The sequence below is a fragment of the Varanus komodoensis genome, unplaced genomic scaffold (genome assembly GCF_004798865.1).
Source record: "Varanus komodoensis strain SLA01 unplaced genomic scaffold, ASM479886v1 scaffold9, whole genome shotgun sequence".
Taxonomy (NCBI): domain Eukaryota; kingdom Metazoa; phylum Chordata; class Lepidosauria; order Squamata; family Varanidae; genus Varanus; species Varanus komodoensis.
Genome location: NW_025336598.1, coordinates 25,233,150 through 25,255,702, shown reverse-complemented (window position 1 = coordinate 25,255,702; position 22,553 = coordinate 25,233,150). Strand labels below are relative to the sequence as shown.

At 40.8% G+C, this 22,553-nt stretch overlaps 1 protein-coding gene across 4 annotated transcripts in view; it reads left to right on the top strand.

The window, feature by feature from the left end:
• DLC1 (DLC1 Rho GTPase activating protein) overlaps window positions 1-22,553 on the top strand; it is a 313,895-nt gene that overhangs the window by 198,258 nt on the left and 93,084 nt on the right. The gene's annotated exons all lie outside the window — the stretch shown is intronic.

The following is a 22,553-nucleotide window of genomic DNA, read 5'->3' as shown; positions in this document are numbered from 1 at the left end:
CTGTGGCATAAAAGCCACACCCAAAAGTCAACAAATGGAGACATGCTTCTAGTGGATGACCTGAATTTTATTTATACACATTCAGCTTAGGGAACTGGGCCTTTTCAGCCTGGAGAAGTGGAAACTCCAAGGGGATCTATTGGCAACATATAGGTACTTGAGGGGGTGTCACATGGAGGTGGGTAGAGAGCTGTTCTCCCCTGCAGAGGAAGACAAGACATGCTCCAATGGAGCCAAGCTCAAGGAACCAAGGTTCAACTTTGATGTCAGGAAGTACTTCCTGACAGTTAGGACCCCAACCAAGGGTATGCAATAGGCCTCTACAGAAGGTGGTTGAAGCCCCATCAGTGAGGGTGTTCAAGGAAAGGTTTGACATGCACATGGTAGACATTTCATGAGTAGAGCCAGCTGGAGCCGGGGGTCAGACTAGATGCCCCAGGAGATCCCATCTGACATGCTCTGTTTCTATGTTTCTAAGTTCTCACAGTAATCCAAAGTCGACAACAGCCACAATCATGCCAACTGTCTCAGTCTTTTGTTCAGCTATGAACAGAAATGCCATAAGCCAGGAGCAGTTTCTGATATGTTTGCATATATAGTTTGTGTAACCAGAAGTAGGAGAAGAACCACTTGTAGTTTCTCATGCGCAGCACAGCTGTTCTTATGAATGGATTTTATGGTGTGTTATCCATGCATACAATGCTTTACATAAAAAAAACCCTATATAGTTTCTTCACCATGCCTTGCCAATGTTTAACATGTGATCTTCATTAAAGCTTCACTGTGGAATGCTGACATATACATAAGATTATTTTTCCTGCCAGGAGGTCATATAGATTTATATAGAAGTTTTTTGGGTTGCTGTTTGGGATGGGAGTGCTTTGTATTTGTTCTTAATAGGCAGGATTTACTTTTATATGTGGACAGTATCACAACTACAATGTTGACAATGCACAACTTTAATAGGAACTGAAGGACGGAAAGTAATACGCCTTGTATTATTTCATTATATCATGCAAAAAATTGCTTATTAGTAATTTGATGGTTCATTGCTAAAAAATTTGGAAACTATGTATACACTTTGCTCAACCCACTTAGAATTGGCCACCAAATTCCTGTTTCGTTCAAGTGGATTGCATATGAAGGCCTTATCTACAGTCATGGCATCTGAAGTAGGCATTTACAAAAACTTACACTGTAATTGAAATTACAAAATCTCAAAGGTTCTACTCAAACTTTGCTATTTGGTTAAGTATGAAGATGCACTCAATGCTAAATTGTATATTTTATAGCTGATTTGAAGTGTCTTGTTTTGACTAATAAATGTATCAAAAGAAGAAAGACAGTGGTGGTGATATATTTGGCTCTTTCACACAAATTCAATCTCTTAACTTGAAAATAATTCTAGCAATTTTTCAATTTCTATCAGTGCAATCCTCCAGTCCAAACTTAGAGACTGCAGTTACAAAGCTTCAACATGTTATGGTGACTACTGTTACCTAGATGAAGTGGCCTGAAGTTGTACACTGATACTAATGAAATAAAAAATAGTAAGAATTTTCCTTTTTAAAAAAGATATTTATGCTATAGTAACTTGCACTAGTAATCCATAGTAGTATCTTGCCCAAAATACCTGTGGGTCTTCCTTTTTAGGGTAAGCAACCATAGCAACATATTTTTACTTACATTTTCTGTCCCACTTTTGGTCTAGAACTATTTCCATATAATTCCATTGACATGTATCCAAGAAAATGGACACAAGCCAACACAAGCCCATTGCTATCATGCTAATTCCCTACAAACCATGAGGCACAAATCTCGAGCCAACTCAGGAATGCATTCAATTCCCTATTCTTTACATTTACATTCTCATCTTGAAGGGGTTATACCCACTGGCAGTCTAATTTAAGTGCCATTCATTCCAGTGGGTGTTACTCTAGGTAGGATACAGCATGATGCATGTTCTTAAATTACATGCAAACTGATGGTAACCAACTAATGCTAAACAGGATCCTTGTTAATAATGGTATGCAAGCCCATTTTAAATTGAATTGTGAATGTTTGAATTGCACTTTACAAGGGAATCTTAGTTAATCTGAACCATGATTAATGTTGGCACATGTATAATGCATAACCATGATTCATTGAAAAAAAGAATGGGAGGGGAGAATTCACTCAAAATAAGAGATCAAAGAGGGCAAAGGAGGGCATGTGATAGAGATCAGTTGCTGATTTGCAAATCATAATTTGCAGAAGGCCAGCACATGACATCTTCCCATAATGAATTACTATCTTCAATGTGCCTAAATTTATGTTGGATTGTAGCTGACGGCTTTGTGCCTGAAGCTGTAATTTTTTCCTTGTGTGAGGTATAAAACAAACAGAAATCTTTACGTACCTGAATGAAGATGTGGTGAGTCATATGAAATCAGATTGGAATTAGCCAGTATGAATGGCCAACTATTTGCTTTAGTTATAAGCAGTCTTGGCAGCAATAAATGTTTCAAGAATCTGCATCCTTAGCAAAACTGAATAACTTGGTTGGTTCTGGAAATTGGAGGAGACAATGCTTAATAATCAGGGAAAGGAGATTGCGCTTAAGGTTCTGCATCTACAGCTATTTATTTCTAGGTAAAAAGTCAAAAGGAAGGAGTTTGAGCTTTGCCCTATCTAAACTTATCAACTAAGCACACTCAGATGGAGTTTGAAAGACAGAAACAAATAGCATGCTTAACCTTATGAGACGCTTGGGGGGGTTTCTAATCTCAACCTGCCACATAGCCAAAAGTAGAAGCCTTTGAAATGGTTTTACAAAAATATTTACTTTTTATGAAAATTAGGACTGTAGAAGATTAACATGGATTCCCCTTTCCCTTTCCTTTTTAACTTTGCAAACAGTTTAGTCATGAAGTGTGATAGGTCGACGTGTTCTCTTGTATTGATCTGATAACAAGAGAACAAATTTCAACTATTTCAAGGGCTTTGCTTTACTCAGGCCTCCCTTCCAATTTTTTTTACTTTTTTATTTGTTTAAAACTTTTATATGCCGCATGGCATTTCAGGACAGCTTACAATCATTAAAATTAAAATACAATAAAACAATCCATACCAATATAATAAATAGCATATAACCAGTGAAAATAAATCAAAAGCAACTGTTAAACATTAAAATAGCAATTGAATAAAAAGGTTTTGTTTTATATTCAGATCAAGAAGGTATGGAACTAACTGCCTTTCCCCAAAGATTAGTGGCCAACAGGTACTTTTCTTCTTTTTTTAAAGGAAAGTATTCACAGGTGGCCATCCATTAGTACGTGAAGGATTTCATTTCTCATCCAGGTGTGCACGTAGTCTTTGGAGACATCCCATCATGTCTGGCTCTGAAGAAAGAACCCCTCGGAGCCAGGCATTTCAGCTATACCAACTGCTTCCTCAGATACCCCAGAGAAGATACCTACCTTCTGGGGTGTATTGGTAGGATCCTCAGTGCAAGCCAGAGGGTAGGCAGTGGCAAGCATCATGGCAGAAATGGAGCAGGGGGCAGAGAAGCATCACCGGCGATGGAGTGGGGTGGGTTATGGCCTCACCTGCCTCAGGTGACAGAAGAGCTCGTGTGTGCATACATTTATTTGTTTATTTGTTTATTTGTTTATTTATTAAAACATTTCTATGCCGCCCCTTGCCAAAGCCTCGGGGCGGCTCACAACACAAAATAAAATACAATAAAATACAAAAATAAATAACAATATAAAATTAGCAATATAAAATAAATAACAATATAAAAGAAGTCGCCCTGGCTATGCACACGCATCCCAGGGGTCCTGCAGATCATATGCAGATCCTGATACTCATTCCTCGCTAGTAACAGTGGCAGGAAAAAGAGCGATGTGTGTCAAGATCACTGGGGGAGGGGCAGAGAGGCTGTTTGCCATGAGCGGCGCACCCTGGCTCAGATCCATAATTCCATGAGCCTGGAACTAAAGAGCACAGGGCATCTCAGGGACTGAAACTGGAGACAAACAACCACCCAGGATGGCACTGTTAGTGCATTGCATGAATCGCTGGCCCCAAGATGAGTTGAGGAAGTGAGAGAATCACAGCTCTTCCTCTCTCACAACTCTGTTACTGAACAAGTGTGAAGATCATAGAATTCTATGGTTGAAAGAGACCCAGGAGACCATCAAGTTCAGCGGCCTGCTCAGTGCAGGACTCACGTCGCCCATCCAGCTTAGCTTCCAACAATGGGCACTTTGTTAGTATAGGCAACAAATCAGGCACTTTGGCCAATGCTAACTTATATTTGCTGCTTTTTTCATGACATACCTTTGAGGCAGCTCATGTCTCTCTCCCTGTATGGCTGGATGAGGATGTCACACGGTGACTTTATTTATTTATTTAAAACATTCGTATGCTGCCCTATTGCCCCACAGCACCTCTGGGCGGCTTACAGGCATGAGATAAAACACAACAAAAAAACTAATTATACCACTTAAAAATACCATGTTAATAAAATATAGATAAAAATACAAAACAGACGCATTGACTTTGCATTGTGGCATTGACTTTTTTTTTTTAAAGGAAGGTCTTCACCTGCCACCAAAAAGCTTATGAGAAATGTGCCAGGCGAATCTCCTTGGGAGAGCGTTCCAAATATGGGGAGCAAGTGCTGAAAAGACCCTCTTCCTGGCAGCCATCCCGCTCACCTCCCTACAGGATGGCTCACACAGGGGCCCCCTGTATAGATCTCAAAGGCTGTGTAGGCACATGTGGGTACAGGTGCTCCTTGAGGTAACCAGGGCCTGAGCCTTTTAGGGCTTTATATGTCAACACAACCACAAGCCACAATTGGAAACCAATGCAGTTCTTTCACTGTGGGTGTTATGTGAGCCATTCTAGGGACTCTCATCACCAACCAAGCAGCCCTGTTCTGTACCAACTGTAATTGCCAGACTGTCTTCAAGGGCAGCCCAACGTAGAGTGCCTTGTTGTAATCTATTTTGGATGTTACCAGTGTTGGCAACGATGTTCCGTTTCTTAAAGTTTTCAATATCCCTTTTTGGTGTTTTATTTAATGTATAAACTAACATGGAAAATCGTTGACGAAAACCATAACAGCCACTTTTATGCTCATAAAAGCAGCTTCTCCTTCCCTTCAAAGCAACCCCTGCAATTGGCCATGAATCTTGTCAAAAGGTATACCACTTGAGTGCATGAGTCATTATATATGAACATTCAGTCTGCTGCTATAGCAACTGCCCAGCTTCAGCCCTGGATGCAGCCATGAGCCCGGCATGGTGACCATTTCACATCCAAGCTCAGCTACATCCTCCCTGAATGGGAGGGGTGGCCATGTGCCCACTTTTAGAGAAGACAGTCCTCCATTTGAAAGGCTGTGGTGCCTGATTCCTGTTTAACCTGAAGAACAGTAAGAACCATTGCTTATCAACACTTGGAGCATGGATAGCTATCTTTCTGAAATGGCAAATCCATAGATTCCCTGGTCATAAAAAATGTTTTTTTTTTCCCTTTTAAATTGTTATATCGTTATTGTTTATGTATGGGGGCGGGGGTTTGTATTTTTTGTGAGCCGCCCCGAGGCTTTGTTGCGATGGGGGCGGCACAGAAATGTTTTAAATAAATAAATAATAAATTTTTAACCCTGTGGTGACATATACTGTATTTTAACTTAAATTGTAATAATAATTTCCAGATCTGCATAAATACATATAAATTGGCACGTGCACATTTTATGAAGATTGATGTCCTTGTTTTTGGCAACTTTTAATGCTTCATATGTAGCAGCCCTATTTATTGGCCTTGGGAAAGTCACTATCTCTGTCGTGAAATTCGAATATTAGGAACCTATTTCACAGAGTGGTTGGAACAATGAATCAGAGAAAGATCATAAAGAATTTGGCAAAGTGAAACTCTAACCCAGAGAAAATTAGTTGCGTTCAAGTCTCATTTGAAATCAGGCTCCAAATCAAGTCATGCGCATTTTCTCAATAACCCTTAAAGGAACTTGGGAGAGGTAAAGCTTTCATCCCCTCGTTGCAGATAGAAGGCCATGGTTGAAAGAATAAAGGCATGTCTAAAGCCATCTAGTAAGTTTGCGGCTATGGCTGGGCACTTCCTGTCTCTCTTTCAACCACAACACGAGATCAGCTTTTTGGGTGGAAAAAATGGATTTTCCTCCAGCGATTGATTAAAGTAAGCATGTGTTGCTCATGCATCTCTCCCTCCCTTCCTCCCTCTTTTTCTCTCTCCCTCATTTTCTAATTTGTCTTTCCTATTGCAGAGAAGCTTAACATGTGGTATTCATCTTTAGGCAGGGCCATAATATTTAATATTGGCATATACTGGCAGTCATTGGAAAGAAAAGAATATGAAATACCTACTTTGTCATATTTCTAGTCTTCTCAGTCTCCATGGGCTCTCAACAGTGTGCAGAATTTGAAAGAAAATGATTTAAACAGCTGAAGATTAAATTCCTGCCCATGCCTGACCATCAAAGAGAAATTTTACACCCTTTCTGCAAGACACTTAAGCTCAGGGTTGCAATGCAACATGGAATGAGGCAGGCTTAATCACAAAGAAACATCTATAAGTATGAGCAAATTTAACCCTCTGTGGTCTACTGTGCATACCTTTTATTAAGAGTATTTCTTTAAACAGTTTGTGTTTAATTTTTTGAAATGGCTGAGGACTAAATGAGAAAGTATGGAGAGCATGGGGAGAAAGAGATGGGTCGAACTGTGACAACAAACATCCCATCGATGCACTTCTTCTGATACTGTAAACACAATGTACATATAGCAATGTTAAGGCATCCTTGGCCTCATTCAACTCTCTGCCTCTTTCATAGGCCCAGGGACCTCTCTGGAACATCTCTGTGTGCCTTCAAGGCAATCTAATACGTTTTTCTTTCTCAACATAAATGTGATTGTTTTTCCTCTTAGATACCTGTGCCATAGGCTTCTTCTACAGAAGGTAGGGAATGAAGCAAAATTCTGCTACCCTGAAATTGCCAGTTCTTTCCCAACCTGTGTTTTTTCCAAGGTCTTCCAAACAGGACATGTCTGTATTTAGTTAGAGAATTCATACTGAATCGAATTCTTCTTTCAGATCTGAGAAAGCTGTCTTCTATCTTGAGAAAGCACTATGTTTTGACCAGCTACAGTAGATGAACTTTACTGCAATCTAAAATAGGGATGAGAATCTCATGCCATTCAGGTTTTTTGCCTGCTTGATTATACAGTTCTTTGCTTAGCAAAACTCGCAAGTGTCTTCATAAATGAAATGGAAATGACTCAAGGTTTAAACAATTTTCATGTGGGAGAAACTGAAATGTACCGATTCATACATGCAAACTCAGATTTTAGATTGTAAATGTCTGTATCTGAATCCTTGTGATTGTGGTATTAAATTAAGGCTGCCATCTCTTCCATCTATTCCCATCCAAGTTTAACAGCCACATGGAGACAAGTACAATGATCCTTTCCATGGTAGGAATGGCATTACCTATGAATTAGCCAGCATGGTTGGGTGAGAATTTCATTTTGATTCCTTTTTGGCAAATTTTGGAACTTAATATTTTAAATTAAAAGGGGGTGGAGAAATTGGCAGTTCATCTATCCCTGATTTCATGGAAACTGAATCTGATCTCTCTAGCCTTCTATTCCTGTCATCTTTCTAGTGTTCTCCATTGTCAAAATTTTGACTGGAAGCTGTCATAAGACAAGGGTGAGCAATGTGGCCCTCCAGGCCTTTTGGCCCATAACTTCCAACATCTTTCCCCATTGGCTGTGTTGTTTAGCAAGCAAGAGACTGGTGGGAGTGGTTGAGCAAAAAATCTTGAGTGCTCCAGGTTGTCTGCCCTTGTCTTAAGGGGAAGGACCCATCTTTCTAGTTTGTGCTTTTGAGTGTTATATACCCTGATAACACTAAAATATCATAATCATGATGAGAATAGCAGCAATGAATGGATTTCTCACATGTGAGTCCCCTGTGCTTCCCCCAAAAGCATTATTGCAAACTGTAATGAATTCTGAGAGTTCATGGAAAAAGTCTTTAAAAATGCTCAAATCTTTTTCTCCCAGCTAATGTCTGGGGTCTTCCTAATGATCAGGGACAGTTTAACCTTCACATCAAAAATAGCTACTGTATAGCCTGAAGTGCCTGATCCTGCCTAAGATAAGCCTAAGTTCTTGGAAGATGAGCAAAGTTAGGCCTGTCTGAAACCTGGGTGGGTGTCTTAAAGGTTGGTTAGAGGTGGTATAGAAATGTAATGTAATATTCATAATAATCACCTTGTTTCTGGACTGCGGAGATTCCAAAGGGTCAAGTATTCATTTCAGCATGAATTTAATAGATCAAGGTCAGGATGAGGAACCATTCTAATCCCATGGGCTGAATTCCCTCATATGTAACTTCCAAGGGATCACAGGCAAGTCTTGTATGGATCCAACTCTGGTAAGGCCAGTGTCATATTTCTACTGCAGTCACATGCATTCATAGATCAATATCCTGCTGTTCACACATATGCCCCTGCATTCCCCAATTCCTCACACACTCCCCTCCTTCTTTCCCTCCAGAATGAGAACACTCTCCCAAAGAACTTTCTCATCCCTTTTGCCTCAGCAAGAAAATAGCATCCTCTTTCTATCTTCACCATTTTAACAACCCTCTTCTAGTTCTGGAGTGGGTAGGAAGGGAGGTTTGGGGGGGGACTGGGCGCATTCAGCACAAAGATGGTACTGCTGCTGCTTGTGAAAGAGAGAAACATAGAAACTGAGTGAGTCAGAAGAGGTCTCCCGGGCCATCTAGTCTGACCCCCGGCTCTAGCCATTTCCACTGAGGACAGATGTTCTATTTTACCTGACAGGCTTGAAAATGTTTGCAAACTCTCTCACGTACACATGAAAAAAGAAAGAGAGAGAGTTGCCATAAATAAATAAATAAATAAATAAATAAATAAATAAATAAATAAATAAAATGTGGCAAAGCAAGTGAGCACAAAAGTGTCAAATAGAAGCAGATATACAGATAGAGAGATCTACAAGCCAAAAAGGCTGGAAGAAGTCTGTAGGCTTTGTTGGGGGGTGGGGAGGAGCCGGGACTGGTGGACTTCGCAGTCCTCTGGCCAGTACCAGTCCTGGCTAATGCCTAAATCTCAGGACAACAGTAGACCTCACTGCCACAGAAACAAAAGATAAACAATTTACCATTTTGCAATCATGATACTCTAAGCCAGACCCTACCAAGGCAGTGTCCTTCAAATGTTTTGGACCGTAGCTCTCATACTCCCAACCCAGTATGGTCAGGAAATATAGGAGACAGAGTCCAAACTATTAGGAGGGCCACAGGTTGGGGGAAGCTATTCTAAACTCTACTACTGCAATAGACTGGATTTGGACATGGTTTTCATGTTAGCTTCTCCCCTACACCTCTGTTCTTCTAGTTATAGTTAGCATCATTTCACACAGAAAAGGTTTTGTTTTTTTCCCCTTCTTCCCTTTTTTATTTTTTGACAATCCTTAACAGTAACAAAAGCATATAATCATCTTGCAGCATGTACATCTTTTATATAGCAATAGCTCTATTTACATATTCATTCCAAATCTAAACCACAAGTGTGTGTGTGTGTAGAGAGAGAGAGAGAAGAGAGAGAAAGACTTAATAAAAAGCAGACTAATATACTAGTGGATTACCAACATATTTATCTCAATATTTGATTCCATATTCAAAGTCAGTAAGGAGTGCCAATTTTAATGAAATTATCTATTTTTATTTCACCTCTCAGGATTCTAGCCCGTGTAGTCAATTTCTCCATTAGTGCAATTTCCCATATCCTTCCTAAATCTCTCTGAAAGGAGAGCCCCTTTACATTTTTTGAATTATGCACAATCTCTAATCTTGTTGATCCTCCCAGCTCTTTATTATTTAAATTCTCATTCCCATTTCACACAGGAAAGGCTGGTGCATGAAAAACTGCACATGAAATGAAAAAGCTGCTTGAGAGACTATCACACATCACGCTACACATGGATTGTATGTTATTTCCTCAGCAGACTGGCTTCTATGCATGAATTCTTTAAGGTGTGCAGCAGTCACAAATCTCACACAGGGAGCTTCCAGGCATGATCTTGTGCAGGCACTCAACCCTCTGAGTCAAAATGTGTTGATCCTCGCAAGCTACACATTTTGGCAAAGGGCCCATTCCCCTACCCTGCTTGGGCAGGGAGTGGTATTTGCAGGCATGTGAGAGGAGGAGAGGACGCACACCACAGAGCCTGCTTTGCATACCTGTGGCGTGATGCCATGGAGCCAAGGTTTTATAAGAAGGAGGCACTCCAGCATCCAACCTCTCTCCTTCCTGGCTGCCAGGCCTCCCTCGCCTTGCCCCGCAGGATTGGTTAGTTGCACCTTTCAGGAGGGCCGAGTAGGAATTTTTAGCTGGGCATGGTTCAGCTTTGCTCACGGTGTTTTTCCACCTACTCAGCAGCCGGTGCAATTTGGTTTCTAGAAGCAGAGTTTGTTAACTTAGGTGGCTTGGTGGTTGGCACATATGCATGGGAGTTGTCGAGGGAACAAGTTTGGTGGGTGCTTGCAGGCACTTTATGGGGATAAACAAGTCCAGAGAACTGATGATATCCAGGGGATTTGTGGCCCATGAGTCAGGATGAGGTTTGCTTTTGGGACCAGCCTGTTTCACCTACCTGAAGTTGGGCAGCACCAGATGTGGTGTTTGTTTTATTGTGTAAGTCATTTTGTGTAAGTTGTCCCAAGACGCTTGTAATGGATGGGTTAGAAAAGCATTTAATTAATAAATAAAGTGGGTGACACAGAAGGCTTCACCTTACCGTCCTGTGTTGCCTGGACAAAGAACATGACAATTCAGCCTAATGACTTTCCAAGAAGCAGGCTAGCTGTTTGCAAGAATTACGGCTATGTTCCCACATTCTCCACTCACAGAACCTGGCATTGTGAATTGGGGAGACCCTAGTTCTATCCAGTCTTTGGTGTCTCCATTGTTATCCATGCCTTTGCTTTCCCCTCCACAGCAGGGTTCGTCCTCACTTCAGTTGCCTCTTGTCCTCAGGGTCTTCCAGTATGCTCAGCATGGAGACAGAGTAATTGTCACACTCCATACATATGGTAGCTCAAAGCTCCCCCTCGAATATGGGTACTTCTGTTCTGTAAGTCTGCCCACCTGCCTGCCTCTGCAAGTCACCAGAAAGCAACCGTACAGGCTCTGCAAGTAGCAGGACCCTTCAGGCTGGAATGGTATCCATTTGAATGGCAAATCAGCACCTCAGCCTGGGGACAAGCTCAAGTTCTGACCTTTCTTGGCACTTCATAATCCCATTTTTGCAACCGTCTATTTTTTCCAGGGCTTGTATGGATTGTAAGCTTGACCTTGATGACCCACCCCATCCTGAATTCGAAAGGAACCACATTCATGTTTTCAGCTCTTGTTTCTTTCCTTCCCCGCTTGACACATTACCGTTATCAGATTTGTACATGCATTTTTCCTCCTTTCACATCTTCTGAGATTTTCAATGCCCTGTTATGTTTTTCTTTATTTTTATCTCTGGAGAAAAGTGAATGAAAAAGCTAGAAATGCTGAATTAGTGTTTGGTTCTAGAGGGAAGACACTTTTAGCCTAGTACAGAGGGTCAACAAGTCCTGAACATTATAATAGAGCTGACTCAAATGGCTAAGATTTCTCCCTTTGTCAGAGATGGAATGAGGCACCTAAAATTGAGGGACACGAGGGGATGGGATTTTCTTTTCCTAAGAGTTTTCAGAAGGTTTGCTTGCTTTTTCTAGTCTGGAAGCACTGGCTGTGACTGAGATCTCTGTAGCAGTGGGTGACTCTTGATACTGCATCATTCCCAGGGCTTTCTGGGAAAGAATACTGGTGGCTAGTGGCCTTCAGCCACTAGCTGTCCAAGGAGATATCCTCCCACCTAGGCAAACCTCCTCTGAAGAATTAAAAGTAGCCAGTTGTTTTCTGGGCTCAGTTCAAGTTGTTAGTTTTAACTTCTAAAGCTCCAACCAGCTTAGCACCTGGCTTTCTGAGGGACCTGCTGAGTTATTAAGATCAGCAGGAGTGGCCCTTTCAAAGACACCTTCACTTACATGGCAAAGAGCTTTCTCCTGTGTTGCTCCCAAACTCTGGAGGTGAAAGCTGATCCTTTCTCTCTCAGGAAGGGGATCCAGACACATCTTTTTAACTTGGTTTTTAAAGTGGTTGTTATGATTTAAGGTTTGTTTGTTTTTTGCATCTTACTAAGATTTTATCTGATTGTAGTTTTTATTTTCTCAAATCTTTGTATACTGCCTTGGTTGGCATCAGTAAAAACAGAATGGAAATACAATAAACTGAGAGTTAAAAGAAGAGATACAACCACTTCCAGGCCATCAATGGAAAAGTTCTCTGACCCCTCCCTTCCCACCTAAATGAGCAGAGAACTTAGGCCACCTATGCAGCCTCCATTACAACCAGTACAAACCAATTTCTTGTCCAGAATTTAAGTTGGAAGACCCACCGCCAGGAGCCATTATTATTCATCACATATGTTGTTCTTTAACTCGTCCAGGCTTATTCCATTTAATTATTTACTTATAGTCAAAGCTCTCTCTTCCATAAGAACCTGCATTAAGTCACTATTATTCCAAACTCAGAACTAGGCATAAAGTTATTTTGGTCATTACTACTGACTAGAAACTTGTCCATTGCCTGCAACTAGTTGCCTAATAAAATCAGTTTGCATTTAGATGAGAAGCGTAGCATCATTCATCAAGCTGATTGCCCATGAAGTCCACAAATATATTTCACGTGGCAGGTGAACTATATTAACTACCATAACCAGGGAAAGAGATGGGAGTATGCAGAACTGTTCAGCACCAGGGAAAAGATAAAGAACTTGGTGCATTCTGGTTGGCCACATACTATGCGATTAGTCCTAGAACAGAGGTTGGCAACCTGCAGCTCTGGAGCCACACATGGCTCTTGAAACCCTCTGCTGCGACTCCGTCACTCAAAACACGCTCCAGCTGCTGATCTGCTCGAAGCTCCACTCAGGAACGCTGTGCTAGCTAGTTAAGTAAATCAGCTAGTTAAGTAAATCACTACGTTCCTCTGCTAAACAAGCTTCCTGCAGGCTCTCATGCTACATGAAATGCTGCTGAAAAGATTCTCTTTGTCCCAATGCAATCTCCTTCATCTGAATGTTAAAAGCTGCGCTTGGGACCTGTCACAATTCACAGCACTTGACTGTTTATTTGCTGATCAGTCACTGAACACACCTTTATCTCTGGCACAGCACCAATCTGCGGACAGATCCACCGATTTCCTGAGCTCCCCCTCCCCCCACCCCGTAGGCCAACCATGGATAAATCAAAGAAAAGTTTCTGAAGAAAACCAAACATTTAATGATACATGGGTAGATTCATTTGCTTTTACTGCTGACCAACTTATGGGGTTTGCTGTTTAATGCATGCAGCCCTTTAGCACTGACTTTGACTCTTCAGGAAGCTGTTCTCCTATTCAAAATATATGAAAGGAGTCCTACTAGTTTATAATGTGAGATTAAAAATAACAGTATTTAGTGACTGAACAAGAGCTGCAGCTAAATCATAATGAAGATATACATAGCATTAAGATAAAAAACAATATATGCAGTGTTATTTATTTATCTATTTATTAGATTTATATCCTGCCTTTTTCCTACAAAGGGCTCAAGGCAGCTTACATCTCCTCCGCCATCTTATCCCTTGGGCTGAGAGTCTGTGACTGGCCCAAAGACACCCAGTTGGCTCCATGGCTGAGCGGGGACTAGAACCCGGATCGTCTGAGTCCCAGTCCCATGCTCTTAACCACTACACCACACTGGCACTTCTGTTATCTTCATTTTGGATGTCAAAAGGGTTTTGCGACTCCCAGTGGTTTGTGTGTGTGTGTGTGTGTGTGGGAAACGGCTCCAAATGGCTCTTTGAGTGTTAAAGGTTGCCGAGCCCTGTCCTAGACTGCAAGGCTCTTCCAGTGACGCTTTTGGCGCCCACAGAATCCAGAGTTGCTAGCCACTCCCCTCAGCTCGCAATGGCCTTGGTCTCTCACATTTGGACAACACACCAATCTACTGTGGTGTGAGCAGTCCCTAGCCATGAGCTGCCAGGCCATGAGTTGTCAGGGTAGCTTGTTGCCTCAAACTAAGCCAGCTTGTGCAAACAGTCTAGCTTCAGATGAGATGATAACCATCATAAGTAGTTAGCCACCGTGGATCACTGTGTCATGCGAACCAGGTCAGTGTAATCCTCAAGCTGATCATCTGTATGTCACATGCTCACAGAAGAGCATTGGGAAGTACTTCACACAGTTTGCATGATTCGCATAATTAGTGATAATGGCATTTTAGAAAGGGAGGGAGGGAGGGAAAAAAGGAAGGGAAGAGAGAGAGAAAGGCAGGCAGGCAGATATAAACATAAAGTTAAGACGACAGAATCTGTACATGACCTCTGCACTCCACTGTTCTTTTTAGCAATCTACTAATAATTGGAAATACTGAAACGTGTCAGGTCCATCAAGGCCAGTGCTATGTATGAGTCTTATTGGCAGAGGCTTTCTGTGGTCTTGGGCAGAGGCATCTTATATCACCTGATCCATTCTTAACTGGAGTTGCCAGAAACTGATTCTTGGACTTTCAGCATAGAAGAACCTGTGATCTGCCACTGAATTTTCTTCCTCTGCAGTTGTTATTCAGTGGGACAAAATAAGAATAAATGTATTAATGCTCAACTGGGTTGTGGATCATGCTGTAACAATAGCAAAGCAAATCTAAAGAACGAAGCAGGCATTTATTTATATATTTATTTATATTGTCTCCAGTAGGTACATTATTTTTCTTTATTATTCTAGAGTAGGTTCAAGAAGCCTGATCTTAAAATTTTCCCTAACTCTCCACTGTGGGTCCAGTCCAGAGTGCAGAACCTGCACCTCCTCTGAAGAAAAAAACAACAACATTTAAAAGATGTAGTGGCTAGCTATGTCAGTTTTGGCACAGCATTGATTCAAGAAGATGCTTCTGTGATATTTATTTATTTATACCGACATACTGTCTTATTCACAAAAATGTATGGGGGACCAGATGATTATGTCTTCTGCTCATAACTTTTCTATGTTTTCCCACTTATTCTGTGTATTTCCTTAACACAAAAAGAATTAATGAAGAAATAATGGAACAGCTGCACAAAACCTTCTCATTGCTAGCACTAGGAACCATCTGTCCAGAAGTGTACTAAAATGGTCAAATGTTTAATTTAAACAAATTCCTTTTCTTTATGTCATCCTATTCCAGATCGGAGAAGCTCTGCTTTCTGAGAGGTCTTGAATTAGGAATTCCAGGGATGGTGCTTGGGTGGGCTACCGAGGACTGTACATGCTCTGGTCCCATATCTCTTTTCAACAGTGAAGGGATTAGGGATCGGTAACACCATGCTCTGTGAATGGCAGGCAGTCTCTGGATTATCTTTTTGTTGTCTTGCCTGGTCAACAGGGCAATGTCTTCTGTCTGCTGACAGCAGCTGACCTCAGGGACGCCAGGTTGACAAAGACATGCTCCAGGTGTGGAATCGGATGCTCTCTCCCATAGCCTTGGCTTCACCCTGGCAAGTCTTAAGTCTAGTCACAAGGACATTTAAGACAAATTTCAAAATCGAATTCAGATTTACACCTAATCCCCTTGCCAAGAATTACATCTTTGTCCTCTGAATGCATCCAGAAATTTCAAAATCAGGTGTGTTGACTCATGCTCAGAACAGCATTTGTAGAAGTACTGGAGACATTCCAGCCTGTTAGGACAAGGCTGTTCTATTACTGCTCTGGGAATATCTGCTGCAATCTAGCAGAACATTCTTTATGGAAATGTGGAGCGCTGCTGCAATATTTTATTCCAGGGAGATTTGTAACATTATGCTCAAAGGTGAACAGATGAATTATGGTCATGCACTGAGCTCCCAAGGAAATTTCTAAAGCTGATGTTTTATCTGTCCACATCTAACTAGGTTTGTGGATTGGAAAGCTTATCCAATTGCTGAGACAGTGGTCCCCTAAGAAGGATATTTTTCTCCCCTGAGAATGTAGCTGGATGCTAACCAGGGACCACTAGTTCTGATTCATTTGGAATAAAGATGCCTTTTCCTACAGGTTTTGGACAGGATCATAATTTTTAACACTCGCCAAAAAAATAAGTATTTGTTTTAGCAACCAATATCAGCCCTGCAGATACTAAATAGGACTGGTATCAGCCTAGATTTGGCTACAAAATTAGAGTATTGCCTATTTTTCTTAAGCTCTTCCTAACTTGTGCTGATGATTTTTAGAGTAGGGCTAGATGTTATGGAGAAAGGACACTTGTCACTGAGAACAAGCCTTGTGTCTCCCTCTCTTTCCTCACAAGAAGATCCAATATAATCAAATATGGGATATGATTTCTAATTCGCTCCATTTCCCCTGCCCAGTCCACTAGACTGGTTGTCGTTTGGAAAGGAGGGGGAATTCACAGCATGTGACAACTCATTGTAGACTTAGTTTTACTAAATATTACGATATTGGAGGAAGAAATGCAAGTTTCCCTTTTCAGCAGTAGCCACGTGTTTCTCATGGAATCCAGTTCCATCCATAGTCGCAAGGAGATGCACTAGGACATTCTAGGAAATGTAAATGCGTGAGAGGCAGACTGCCTGTCTCTGTTGCCTTCAGTTCCTGTGGGCTGCTGCTTTCGCTGCAACAAGAACAAGGATTCAGACTAGCAGAGGCAATGTGCCAAGCACAGCTAAGAAGCCATCACCAGGCCAGATTTGCTGGAGCACAAATGGGGCATTTCAACTTACTTGCACAACTCCCTTAAAACTGCACCAAATGCCTTCGTGGTACAAAGAAATTTGTTCGGATCACCCTGTGCTGTTCTTGCCTCATTGTATGAAGGGGCACGGAGGTTCTCACGCTGATTCCTATTGTGGAGACTGGCTTGATTTGTAAAACTTTGCAGGAAGAAAAAACCCCAAAATGTTGCCTTTTCTTTTTACTTAAGCGATAATATTGCTTTAGAAATTTAAGAGGCAGAAGAGATGGCTGGCTTGCCTTTGTGGTTTACAATACCCAGAAACCTATTCCATTCAGCAATTAATTGAACGCAGCACTGACTTCAAGAAATGGGAACAAATGGTTGGACTGCAGCTATGAATGCTTAGTAACCTCTTGGTACATTAAGAACAGCAAGCCAAGTGTAGCTGGCAACACTTGTCCTAGCAAAGACTTCCAGATTTAAATAAATAGCTTGCTTAATAAACATAAGAATAGTCTTACTAAGACATTATTATATTTAGCCCCCAGTATCCTGTCTCTCAGTGACCACAAAGGAAACACAGAAAAGCAAAAAACAAAAATGGCACTACTCTGCTCCAATCGTTCATTTCCGTGATCCCAATCTATATGCTGGTTCACAAATACTCTCGTAGCTGCACTGCTTCCAGACAGACAACTCCTAGCAATAAATCATTTCACTTCCACTGTAAGCAAGAAGCAGAATTGCAGTTGAATTCCAGTTTCTCCATGCACAAATGGCATTTGTATTTTCCATCCACACCAGCCTGACATTCTGCCCTTTGAAAGGGCCACACTTTTGTTGTGAGTGATGAATCATCCAGTGCTGATCAGGTGACCCTCTCACAGCTCAGCACACCTTGGCAGTGTGCGACACTTTTAGCATCCACTTATTTGTTTCTAACAGATTTTGAAGTCAAACCAGAACAGCTTTCCCACAATATACTGAAATGATGCTGCAATACCATTAAAATGAAAGAGTTTTATAGAACTGGGACTTTTCAGTCAATTCCAATAGATAATAGAGACCTATGCTCAAGACTAAAAAGGGGTTTAAATAATTTTAATTAATTTTTTAACATTACAGGGTCATAGTGCATTGTCCCTCTAATGCTAGAATAGTTTCCATGTATTTAACATTATGAGATTATAGTACTATAATCCCATAATTCTGTTTTTAAAACAACAACAATTGATGGTGGTGACTAAGAATGGTATTTCCATCATTTTAAAAATGTGTATACTGAAGTATAGCATTTCCAGGTTATTGCACCATTTATTTATATGGCATTGCACTGTTTTGATTTTAAGTGTGTGTATACACACACTGATATCAATTTTTTAAAAGTAAAATGGATGATTTAAGAAATGATGCCCACTGCAAACTGAAAGTGTGCTGCGTTTTACCTTTTCACCTGCCCAACAGGTGACTGCTTCTGTCAAAACCAGGCTTCTTAAAAAGATGGTGTGTGAAAGGCATTAGTGTCAAAGGCATTTTACACTTGTAGAGATGGTGTTACATGTTCCTCCTTCTCAAAAAGTAAGAAAATAAACCAAGGAGCACTAGGACAGCACAAGAAGATTACAAATGAATATTGCGTGTTCCCTTAAATGATGCATGAGTTAATGAATGAATGAACGAACAAATGAGCGATGGAATGAATGAGGGAATGAACCATGGGGATGCCACAGTAAGTTCCCAACTTCAAATGTGACTATAACCATCACATCCAGTGATACCTGGAGAGTTATAACATCGGATAACAGTAACATCCAGTGATTACTTTTGTGAATGGAACTATAACCAATTTAACTTCTCAGAATGTAGTTGCATGTTGACATAAACAAAATGCTTTTCTGTGTATAAATTAGAATTTCAGCTGCCAGTCGTCAAATGCAGAGGTGGCACCACAAAAACACTGGGGACAGGGGAGGATGAAAGGAGAAAGAGTGAGCAAAGTACAATATGAAGGGGCAAGTTAGGTCTCATATATTAAACCTTCCCAAACAGAAATATATCTTTCCTTCACATGAATGATCTAATCCTAAAAATATTGAATAGGAGGTACACTGCACTAAATGGCAAAGTAGATATAAGGAGTTCCATGAAAGGAAAGCTGCACATGCATGCGTGTGTGGATGGAGTCACTGAAGCAGTCGGCATGAGCTTAGGTGGCCTCCGGGAGATGGTGGAGGACAGGAAGGCCTGGAGGAATGTTGTCCATGGGTTCGCACTGGGTCGACTTCACGACTAACAACAACAACTATATACATACATTCATACATACATACATAGAGAAAGAGAGAGAGAATGAGAGAGAGAGAAAGAGTTAGCAAGAAGTCAGGATCATTTGGATCAGCAGGTGGAGTGAGGAGGGACCTATTGATTTGATCCCATGTCACAGCCCTCATCCAAATGTTCCTTCCCCTGAAAACTATGAATTGTGGAGTTAAAATTTACAGGCATAAATCCAGCTTATGAGTTTTCCCTCCATGGCTAATAGCAGCTTTGGATGCAATTTCAACTAGTGAATCATGGGGACAAAGTGTTAGAAAATTCACCCTCTAGTCCTGGTCAAAGTGCTTCTCACAACTTCTGTGGAAGGAAGCAAGAAAATGTGGGAAGTTAAACTATGAAACTCTTCCGTAACATGTAGTTTGACCCAAAGACCCAATTAAGCATTTTTAGGATTAGTTTGGGGGGGGGGAGGCATGAAGAATACCAAGCATGGGGAGTCAAAGACACATGGAAGGTAATGTATAGTCATCCCAGAAAGTTCATGGCAGCAGTGAGATTTTAACCAGAGGCTTTCTAGAGCTTTGCTGCTCAAGCAGTTTGCCAGATGGCATGGCAACATGTAGGTATGAAGGTCTGAATGAAGAAGAATGGTGAACGGAATTTCAAGTGCTTCCCCTCACATACCTTAAATTGCGTTCCAAAAGTGTCTTAAAAAAAAAAAAAAAGCAAGCTCCGGCTCCAAAATATTCAAAGAGCTTTCCAAAACTAGCTATATTCACTGCTGTAACAGTTTCATCCAACAGTGACCTCTATGATTACTCTTACAAAAAAAGTTGATTACTCTTTTAGCACTTGCTGATTTACCAGTGGGGGTCATTCTCTGCAATGGCATTTTGATTTCCTGTATTGGTAATTTAAATTCAAGTGCTACACTGATTAAAAATAAATAAATCTGACAATTTTTAAGATTTGCCTTCCACTTTCAGTATTTCTTGAAGGGTTTTTTTTAAGACTACAGGCACTCTTAGCAACCCCTTGGCAATCACACCATGCCAATTAGGATAATGGCTTTGTAGGAGAAATCAGCTTTCCTCTACTCCAGCATTAAAACATTTTAGCAGATATCAGCAAAATGACGGGGTGCATATGTATGCATGTCTGTCAATGATATTACAAACAATTCATACATCATATAGGGTGGCCATCTGTCCTATGCATTACCAATGGAGGACAGTCCTCTATTTGAAGACATCCTCTGTTTGAAAAACCATCCACCCCAAGTCTATCTTAAAGAGAGAAAACATGGAGCAGATAGAGCAGGGGCCTTGGTGAAGTTTTCCATCTGAGTGACCATCAGGTGTTACCATGGTCGTCCACCTGCATCCACATTCCAGCAGCAGCCCACAAGAGTCCCTGGCCTTGCTCCTCCTCTTCACCACTGCAGCTTGCTTGTTCATCTGCCTGCTGCCTTGGCCCACACATTAGTGGTGGTAAGAAGGAGGCGCATTGGATGCCAATGCCTGCTCGCTCACTGGTTTTCTGCCTGTCCGTTGTGCAAGCTGTAACAATGATGAGAAGTTGACCGAGGAGCAACCATTGCTGGTGGCAGTGGAGGTAAGAAAGTAGACTCACTGAGGGCCCGGGAGACTCACTGTAGACTCTATTTATATGCTGCCCCACTAGTCATAGGCTCTCTGGGCAGCTTACATCATATTAAAATTCATAAAACAATACAGTGACAACATGACAATACACAACGAAAGGTCCAATTGCAATAAAATCATAAATAAACTATAATAATTCAATAAATCCCATGTCGGGAATCCCTGTCCTAAGGGAAAACAAGGTGAAAACTTTCATTCTCCATATTCTGCATTTCATTTCTCATTATATAAGATTCATAAGACCATTTCTTTTTCCTCTGAATTTTTCCTGAGTGCGATAATAAGCAGAGCATCACTTTGCTCTGCTGTGGCAGGCTGAGTTTTTTTACTGCATGTGGTTTCAGAATTGGTCATTATCATGCTGAGCATCCTATTCTGGAAGTGTGATCATCCACCCCACTCCTCTGCAGCACAAACTCATTTTTCAACTGGATTGAAGACCATCTGGATTTAAGTGGGATGAAAAGGTGGAGGAGTTGAATTTACTACAGGACAAGGCAGTTTGTTTTGCACTAGAAAAGGTTCAGGAAAGAATAAAAGTTTTAATTTAGCTTGCATGTAAACCTCTGTGCATCTGCCATAGTGCATCTGAAAAAAGAAATCGCTTAATGAAACACATTTTTGAAAACAAAGCAAAACACCAAAATTATGTATTTGGGGGGTTGGGGAACAGGGGATGGAAATATTTCCAGGAACCTAACTTTGATTATTCATTAGTCATATGAAAAGAATTTGCATTCTTTTCTCAACCATACTTTTTTGTAATTATCGCTGATCAATATTTCCAGGCAAAGTTTTTATTGTAACATCACTCTATCTCATACATGGACTTTTATAGACAACCAGATGTGATTGTCTTCCTTTCAAAACCCTCCTGTGTTTTCCCAGTGCTTCTTGATGCAGAAAATCGATTAAGTAGAAAACCACAGAATAGGCATACAATGCCTTGTAACTGTCAGTGATAGGAACCTTCCATCTGTATGCATTGAAAGTTACAGCACAGTGGATGACTTTTCTTGGATAGTTGAATGTGGTCATTAACGTATACATATACTCAAAGGCCACCTCTTTTTGCTTAGCCACTGAGATATCAATCAGAATCCAGAAAATCCTTCTATTTTATAAAGTATGTAGCACATTTCTTAGTCTAGGGGAGATGTTCAATTTTCCAACTTCAAATGGACCAACTTCGATCATGCAGAGATTGCTCCCTTTAGTAGCATTTTGTCACTGCTCTTACAGATGCAGCAAATTGCACGTTCCTACAGACTGTATTTATTTATTTAAATCTCTGAATTAAATCAGAACTCTGGAAAATCCAAGTAAATTGTAAAGTGAACCATGGAATAATAATGGAACAAAACAGAGGGAAACTGCTCATCCTTAGTTAAAAACAGAAGAATGTCCAAGATGATGATGATGATGATGATGATGAGGAGGAGGAGGAGGAGGAGGAGGAGGATAAATGTTTAGGGACATTCTGAAAGGCAGTATTGATGTCATTTACAGCTTGGCCTGGAGCAAAGGGTAGGGAACATTCCAGTTCCTCAGAAAACTGTGCTTTCAAACCTTCAGGTTTATACAGAGGCAGGGAAAAACTTACTATAACAATGGCAATTGAGAATGCATCTCTAGAATGATGCTAGTTTTGAATAAACATTTTGGAACTAAACTTGGAAGCCAAATCTCTGTGGTTTCCACTGAGGTTCTTCATTTTTAAACTGATTTTTTTCCCTAGGAAGTTGCCATTTTTACCATGTTA